The sequence below is a fragment of the Berghia stephanieae genome, chromosome 9, assembly GCF_034508935.2.
Source record: "Berghia stephanieae isolate SIO BIC M18660-M18661 chromosome 9, UCSD_Bste_1.3, whole genome shotgun sequence".
Taxonomy (NCBI): domain Eukaryota; kingdom Metazoa; phylum Mollusca; class Gastropoda; order Nudibranchia; family Aeolidiidae; genus Berghia; species Berghia stephanieae.
This window is the reverse complement of record NC_088368.1, coordinates 18,696,236-18,706,161: the sequence shown is the minus strand read 5'-3', so window position 1 is coordinate 18,706,161 and position 9,926 is coordinate 18,696,236.

Here is a 9,926-nt window from a genome sequence, read left to right as displayed (position 1 = left end):
ATTCATTTAATTAATAAATGAAGGAGTTGAAAGAGGAAGCATGTTGACTCTTTTGTGATTCAGGTCAGGATAGTCAGACTGTCGTAAAGACAGGAATCCAATTGGTGTGAATAGTGAATACGGCTTCATTGTAGTTTTAACAGAACATTTTCCTTGCTGCTCCTATTGTGAAGCATTCGGTGTGTTTGTTGTTCCATGAATTCTAAGTGGTTGTTGTTATTCTTTTGTTGTCATTGTTGTTGTTGTTATTGTTGTTGTAATGTGGCCAATCATCCCACAATGGTATTATATATTATAGATGCTGCGCAGGGTAAGAATCTCACAACATTGTCACCCGGAAATATGGATAGAACGAAGTTGGCGTCAATCAGGTTTTTGTTATTGGTTTGTTTGTTTTTTGCCATCCATGTTTATGAGTAGTTCTCAATAACCTCAATAACCAGACTATAAAAAAGTTCAAGGTTATATACAGTTTTGTGTGTGGTCCTTTATACTTCCGGATGACAATGTTGTGAGCTTCTTAGCCAAGCGCATACTATCTATAAGTTAACGATTGTTACGACTAAAGGAAGCAAAAAGTTTTTGTTTTTAAAAAAATTAAAGTTATTCTTTATTGTTCAAAGATCGAGTTTATTGTAAGCATTTCTAATCTACATCAGTAACCTTGAGCTGAGTGACGTCAATTTCGTTCCCTATATAAATTCAATTTTTTCTTTCATCTTGTTCATTCTGAAATAACAACGGATTTATGTGATGTGTCACAAATTTAAAAAAAACATGAATAGATGAAATTTTTTGGACATTCTTAAGTGTTGAAAAAGAAATGCAATTCTACAAAAAAAAAATGCCAGTTGAGAAAGATGTAATACATTTTCTCTTGTAAAGAATATTTAATTAGAAGTAAAGGGTAGTAATTCAAATAATCAATATTCATCTTTGATCTTTTATTCCACGTTTCCGTCTAGCCATTTATTGATATTCAACCATTGTAGTCTGTTCGCTTAGCGGCCCGTTCCGTGCGTTTTGTGCACTTTTTGTAACCAGCAAACAAACACAAATTGGTGTAGAAAATTATGAAGATTCGAAAAATAGGTGGCTCCAAATACAATTTTTATTGAAAACGCGCACTTTGTGAAAGTATAAAAAACAAACATTCTCACCCATTAAGAACATCTTGATTAGTTTTTGATTGTGGAGATATGTTGGTTTTAATGTTTTCCATCATTATTTACCAAATATCTAGCTTTTGATTATTTTGAAATAGATTTTTTTACTTCTGGCCGCAGAAAAAAGCCCCAATAAAAACTGTTCTTTTTCGGCCCGTGCAACAAAATACGAGTCATTATGATGACCTATCCTTTACTAAGTATATAAAAGGATGTCTGAGCGTCTGTAAACGAAAAAAATAAGAACAAGAGACTAAAAGCATACATTTAAAGCAGTTAAAGAGGTTTCTTTCTACCAGTGTGTACAGTACAATAATGCTAAATCGAAATGTGGTTTTGTCATCTGTCACCGCCCCTCCCTTCGCGATAACGACAGCTCCATCTACCGACAATCATGTGTTGTCTAAAAAATAACTGAGAGAATGAGTTTTGTCTTTTGAACGTTTCAACAAACTAGAATTGAAAAGGTAAGGAACAATCTTTTTCATATATCATAAATGTCTTATATCATCATGATGTTAGTTTACTTTATGCGCATGCCTGTGATAAGTATCGCGCAAAAGAGTTGAGTTGTGAAAAAAGAACTGGGTCACCATAAAGCTGTCACAACGCAGCCATCTTTATGTTATAGCCTGATACTGAAATCCAAAAGGACTGGCAGTTTGACGACATTATGTGTTTTTTGCACCGCTTAGTGAGTTGTCGTTAGTAGAGTTAATAGAAACAAGTTATTTCATTGGTTGAACTATTGAATATAACTCACGATTTGTTTTCTTTTGTGGCAAAAGACTGGCATTTTGACGTCATTTTTTGGTCAGTATCAGGCTATAAGTTTACGAAGGCCACGGACAGTCACATCATTCTACACACACAATGAGCCTCCTGGATGCAATAAGTAAGATTACTGTTATGGCCCATGCTTGGAACTGAATATATTTTACTCTCTTAATATATTATAAGTTGCATGTGTTATGTCAGTACTAAATTTAGAACCTTTTAAATTCGATTCGAAATAGATATTAGCCTGTCGATGATTGATGATAGAATAACGGTGTTTGTCAATACTGCTGCCCGAGAAAAAAAAAACATTACTAATTTATTATTAACTCAATTGATCAATAAAAGAATATCTCCACACACAATTCTACCAATACACGCTAATGTCCACACACATTGCTTTTTGCTTGTTCCGGTTTGTTTTTTAAAATAGTGTATTGACTTGTTTGTTATATTTCTACTTGCCAGCCTCACAGTCCTTTGTTTCCTTAAAATTAATAAGCATCATGCCTGGAGACCTTGTCAAATTGTAATGCTAGTTTGATTTGTTGAATGGTCAAGATTGCAAGGACTAAAGTTCCATTCTAACAGGTATTTGGAAGTATGCGTTCTTTGTGTGTGTGTGTGTGTGTGTGTGTGTGTGTGTGTGTGTGTGTGTGTTGATGTTGCTGTTGCTGTTGCTGTTGTTGTTTTGTAATTGTTGTTTTGCAGAGAATCTTACCACTGAGCCCCGTCAACTAATATGTATTTAATCTTTCTCGTATTAGACTAAACACACACGCATACACACCATCCCCCCCACCCACACACTCACTCGCACGCACACAAACTTGTTCATTCTGTCAGCTCTCAAGCTACCCAATATCGCCTTAAGATGGTAACATTTTCTGTAACTTGATAAACTACGTAATTCACACTTTGTAGGCAATAATTTGTCTCTTTAGTATGTCATGGGGTTTTGTTTTATTTTTCTTTCCTTCCTAGAATGAACTAATATGGCAGGAGGAAAGAAGCGGGAGACATCCTTTTTCGACTGTAAAAATTTGAACAAAGTTCCAAGACTCGATCAAGCTTCCCCTGAAACTGACTGGTCGAAGTGCCTGTTTTGTCAAGAAATCATTGAAAATTCTCCTCCTACAAACCCTAAAAAAGCAACCAAGTTAAATTCTATTGAAGACACTTATGTCCCCGGGTATTTGTATTGGACAGGAAAATTATGCAAATTGGGTTCCTGTGTTCCTTCATTTTCTTGATGTCCTTGAAACTATGCACCCTGCCAATTTCAAAGAATTCATGGATGGGCATTTTGTATCTACACAAACAAACGGAGCATTTTCCTGCATGTCTGAGGATCAGCTAAATGAGCAAAATAACAAACTGATCAAGTCAGATGGTGGAACTACAGTGCACCCCGGATAAGAGATAAGACGATGCCCTGGGGAACCGAAAAAAAAAATCGACTTAACCAAAAATCAAGGTAACCGGATTGTAACCAAATGGGTAAAAATGCGTGAGAACAAAGCCAGCCAGCCAATCTTGAATATATATGGCCCTAAAAGGGCCGTTGAAAAGGATGGCCCTGAAAAGGGCCGTTAAAACGAATGGCCCTGAAAAGGGCCGTTAAAACGAATGGCCCTGAAAAGGGCCGTTGGCAAACGACATCACTTCCTCTTGAAAAAATCTGAAATCTTCTGCTGGACCATCTGACCATGATGATGAGAATCAAGGAGGGCGTCTAACTTGGCAATTGCATTCAAGATCTCACCACTGCAACCTCTCTGCATGGCATACAACGCGAGCGACTGCAAGCTGTCCTGCACAACGGGATAGGTGACAGGAGGCTGATCCATACCGAGATTGTCCACATCATCATCATCGTCTGGTCCATCTGTCGTTACATTGCTGGGGTCTTTGGAAATCACCGCATCATCGACTGTCACATACTGAGCCGGACCAATGTTGTTCTCAGCATACAGACGAGACAGCAGTGGCTCTATGTCCATAGATCCCTCCATAGACACGTCATCTGCGATAGGGAGCTCGGGTCGAACAAATCCAGCCCTCCGAAAACAGTTGATGATCGTGGCAAGCTCAACTTTCCCCCAAGACGTCCGCAGTATCTTCACCGCAACTAGCAGAGATGGGCGGAATGAGTCGAACGCATGCCCGCTGTCGACGTGCCCCAACAGTTTCTTTAGCAGCAGTCCTCGGTAAAAGGTCTTCAGAGTTTGTATTACACCTTGGTCACAAGGCTGCAGCTTCGCCGTCACTTTTGGCGGCAAGACTACCAGTTCCGTTGCCTTCAGGCCGCTGATTTATCCACAAACAACGCAACACGACTTCCTTGGATAGCCATGGACCGGTCGAAGTCTCCCAGCCAGCCGTCAAAGAGAGAGGACGTCATCCAGGCATTCTTGCTTCCGTATACCCTTGAAACAACGAGGCCTCTCGAACTTGCCAATCACGAAGATGCCATCCATGTTGGCACACAACAAAACGGTGATCCTCTCCTTTGACAGCTTCCCACCATGGCAAGCTGTCCCCTTGAATTCCATCGTTTTGCTCGGCAACAGCCTCCAAAACAGGCCAGTCTCGTCAGCAGATTGAAAATATCTGTCTAGGGGTATTTCTTCAACAGGTCAGCCAGCACTGTACTTCTCCAATGATCAACGCTCGTGTCATCAACAGCCTGGCGCCTTGGGTTATTCTAGTCTTCCTTTAGAATAGAACCCAAAAGACAAATTTCCCCATGGGGATGAATAAAGGGAATTTTATTTATTCTATATTTAAATCTTTTTTTTAATCTTGCCGAACTTTATGAATCTGACTGTTCTTTCCTGGTGATAGTATTTGGCGTCCTTTATGGAAACGACAGTCTGTTCACATTGAAAACGTGCAAAGACGTGTTACTAGACGTTTGCCTGACATGCGACATAGATCTATATCTTATTTAGAAAGATTAGAGTATCTAACATTGCATTCAATAAGATATTGCACTATAAGAGGTGATCATATACATATTATATATATATATATATATATATATATATATATATATATATATATATATATATATACAGCAATGCCTATGAAAAATGTTTTTTTTCTCTTTTTGAGGAAATTTTTGTCTAAAATCAAAGCCCTATCTCCCCTGAATAAAAATGTTTTTGAATTTTGAAAATCCATTCATAAATAAACAAGTTATGGAGTTTCAAAGGTGTCATTTGTTTGGATGACCCGCAAAGAGGAAAAAACGCCAAAATATGGGACGCTTTTTCGGCATTTTTTTTTTTCGACCGTTGGTTGTATCTTGCGTAATAAGTGGATTAAAAGATTGAAATTTGGCAATTTTATGGCAAATTTGATAGAGAATATGATGAAAACATTAGAAGAGATCTAACTTATATAATTTTAGAGCTGGATGGTATATAACACACTCACACACAGAGAGAGAGAGAGAGAGAGAGAGAGAGAGAGAGAGAGAGAGAGAGAGAGAGAGAGAGAGAGAGAGAGAGAGAGAGAAATTAGTATAACACACACACAGAAATATATTAAGAAATGAGTATATAACAAACACACACACATACAGAGAGAGAGAGAGAGAGAGAGAGAGAGAGAGAGAGAGAGAGAGAGAGAGAGAGGGGGGGGGGGGGGGGGGGGGGTTGCGTACATCACGAAAGAAATATAGAAGGAAAAGAGAAATTGGACAAAGGGACAACGGTTACTGATCGAACGTGACTTGTAACACAATAATTAAACCCATGCTGAGATTGTAGATCATATTGCAATCGAAAACTTTTAACATTATAATTTCTTAAATTCTTGTAAATTAAACAGTCAAATTGTCAGCTGTTTATTGAGCCCAAACCCAATGGCAGACGATAAACACCTTGGAATAATAATACATGGAAGGTAAGCGGCTTCGTTCGCGAGGTCGCAAAGTTGATGCCAGTGGGCGGAGCTTAGCCGCCATATTGAGAAGACCAGGAAACGATTGTTTATCATAGAAACTATAGACTTGAGTGATGGAAATCATCTTGTGTTGCCGATTAAAACACTCACTTACTAAGGGAATTTAGTCATTGTGATGTTGTAAAATACCTTGCAAAGGCAATATTAATTAAATTATTTTCTTCGTTCAATTCTGAAGCCAAAGCACTATCACTACGCACGGTTCGATTTCCTTTGCTTGTTGGTTATGACATGAATAAGGAAAAAGGGAGGAGTATGAGTAAACACTTGTAAAATATCAAGCAACCGCACAGAAAGTAATGGAAGTGCAAGCTCGAATTAAAGATATCGAAAAATAAAAAGTGGATCCGGTCGGAATCGAACCTGCGTGTCACGAGACGGCATATTTCGCTTGGCCAAGAAGAGAGAACAGCAAGTAGATCATTCGGTCATCCGCTACCAATCTTACTGGTCGCAGTGGCTCAGTTGGTTAGAACGTTGGCTTCGTAACCAGAAGGTCTGGGGTTCGGTTCCCGGCCGCGTCATGCTCGTCAAAAGCAGAAAACCCCACATGAACCCAACCACAACCGAGCTATTTCGGTCAAGGACAAGGGCAGAAAGCAGACGTTACAAAAGATAAGGGGGTAAAAGTAGAAGAAAGCATACATCTCCTGCAAGAATGCAGGAGGCCCTCCCAACCACCCACCACTTTTAGCTGACTCTTACAGCACAAAGTTTCGGGGTAGGAATCACATTAATTATGGCGCTGGCTTCCGCCGACAACAGACGTGTTGTGAATGTTTACCTATTTTCTACACATATTTTTATTCATTTATCATTCAATCGTCGGAATTTAAGCCTAATTTTTATTCAAAATGGATGTGAAGTATATATTGTTCCTGATTTTTATATTTATTAGTATATTTATAAGCATAAATGGTGTTTTAGCCTGTGATTTTGCTGCCAAAATAAGCCTATCGATAACTTATACTCCAGAGACTCTCCGATCCCTCCAACCCGTGTCACCCCCACCACCCACTATTGACACATTGTTTATTAAAGTAAGAAAGAGGGGGAGAAAGGGAGGAATAAAAACAAAATTTAACAGACGGCCTTTTCGTCCATTTTTACCCTGTGTAGTGACAGGTAATGTAAGATCACTGAAAAATAAAATTGATGAACTGTTTTCACTGTGTCGTTTTAATAGTGACTATCGTCAAGCCTCCATAATAGCGTTAACAGAGACTTGGCTATCTCCTCACATACCATCATCATGTTTTAATATTGAACAATATTCACTATTTCGAGGAGATCGGACTAATGTAAATAAACGAACTGGGGGTGGGGTGTGCACATATATTAACAACAAATGGTGCCACCCCAATAACTGTCAGATAAAGAAAATGTATTGTGACGATAAAATTGAATTTATTACTGTTTCGTCACGACCATATTACCTACCCCGGGAATATACTCATGTCATCATCATCAACGTCTACATTCCACCATCATCAGACAACACCACAGCGAAAAATATTTTGAGGAAAGAAATACAGGACATTCAAATTAAGTCACCCGATGCCGTATTGATGGTCACTGGCGATTTTAACCAATGTAACGATTTTACTCTCCCGGGACTTCATCAATACGTGGACTGCGAGACAAGGGACAAAAAAACATTAGATTTATTCCTGTGTAATATTAAAAATAGTTATAAATGTTTACCCCGTGCCCCATTAGGTTTATCTGACCACTGCATGCTCTTGCTACTCCCCACCTACCGCCCTGTTTTTAAACGTGTAAAACCAGTAAAGAAAAGTGTACAGATCTGGAACGGAAGTGTGTGTGAAGATTTGCGTGGTTGTTTTGAATGCACTGACTGGAATGTTTTTATCGAATCATGTGATAGTGTGGATGAGCTGAATGACTGTGTGAGTGAGTATTTAAAATTCTGTGAACAGCTAGTGTCTTGTAAAAAAGAAATAAAATATTATCCTAACAACAAGCCTTGGATAACAAAAGATCTAAAACTTTTATTGAACCAAAAGAAAACTCTCTATACTAGTGGAAACAAAAAAGATCTGAAAACAAAACAAAAAGAGATAAAGAGGGTAATATCTAGTTGTAGAGATAAGTACAAAAATAAAATTGAAAAATGCTTTTCTTCTGGGGATATAAGGGACACGTGGCGGGGGCTTAAAACTGCTGTGAACTATAATCCAAAGCCCACGATTATATCAGAAGATATCGAAATTGAAACTTTAAATAAATTTTATTCACGTTTCGACACAGCAAACAAATTTGATATTGAAAATGAAAAACATAAATTAGACAGGGCTTTGGAAGATGAAATGACTATTGAGGTCAGTGAAGAGGAAACGAGATTCGTATTTTCGAAACTAAACGAGAGGAAGGCTGCTGGGCCGGATGGATTGAAAGGAAAACTATTAAAAGAATGTGCCCACCAGCTTTCCCCATTTATACACATATTTTTAACTGGTCCCTCCAATGCGTTTCAATCCCTGAAATTTGGAAAACTTCAAAAATTATTCCTGTTCCAAAAAAAGAAAAACTTGAAACTATGAACGATCTCAGACCTGTTGCACTGACTTCAATAGTCATGAAATCTTTAGAAAAACTTGTTCTTGTTAAAATTAGGAATCAGTTTATGCCATTGAGTGATAGTCATCAATTTGCTTACAAACCAGGACGTGGCGTAGAGGATGCCATTTTGCTGTTTACAAACAACATCTACAGGCATCTAGATCACGCTAGGAGCTATTGCAGATTGCTTTTTGCAGATTTTTCTTCAGCGTTCAATACAATGCAACCTCAGTTGGTTGTTCAAAAATTGACTAGTCTGAATTTAAACAAGTATATAATTGCTTGGGTGCTCGAATTTCTTACGGAGAGAGCACAATATGTTCAATTAGGGCAAAACAAATCTTCCTGTATAACTACAAATACTGGTGCTCCTCAAGGTTGTGTATTGTCCCCTGTATTATTCACAATATACACGAATGACTGTAGAAGTCAAAACCTGAGTGTACCTTTAATAAAGTTTGCAGATGACACCGCTCTTCAAGGCCTCATAACAAATGGCAACGAAGTGGCTTATAGGCAAGAAATTGATAGATTTGTGTCTTGGTGTGATGCCCACCACCTAGAGCTTAACATAAGCAAGACAAAGGAGCTAGTGATTGACTTTAGGAGAGTGAAGGAACCGATAGAACCGTTAAAATTAAAGGACCAATACGTCCAGCGAGTTCCTCACTACAAATACCTTGGTGTAACGATTGATGACAGGCTCAAGTGGGATGAACACTTGAAAATAATTAGGCATAAGATGTGCAGACGTACATATTTTTTATCGAAACTCTCTCAGTTTAGAATAGATAAAACCTCTGCACATTATTTTATAGAGCAGTAATCGAAAGTGTTTTGTCATTTTGTATAACAGCTTGGGAGGCAATTGCTTAGCAGTGGAAAGGAACAAAATAAATTCAAATATTAAAAAATCCATTAAACGCTATATAAATGATGTTGACGATGTAGATCTTTTATACGAGAAATTTTGTATAAATAAAATAACTAAAATATTAAATGACCAGTATCATCCACTAAGACCATCAATTATTATGTCAGAAAGAAGTGGTCGCCCTTTCTCTATTTCAACGAAAACAGAGAGACACCGAAAATCTTTTCTGCCGTCCAGTATTAGGCTTTATAACAACAAGCAATAATCATTTTATATAATTATTTCTCATTTTTACTTTTTTAAAATATAAATATTAATTTATTAATTTATTTGTTTTGCAATCTTTTCAATTTTCAATTTATGGTGACAGTTTTAACTATTTTACAGTGTTGAAATTATTCATATTATAAAGCGCAGCTCTGGTTATAGAGCTGCTCCTTTTTTATATATATACATCCTATTTCCATTGTATTTTTATCTTATGTGTAAATTATAACACGTCTGTACAAAAAATTTCCTTTTTGGGATGCAATAAAGTATTATTATTATTATTA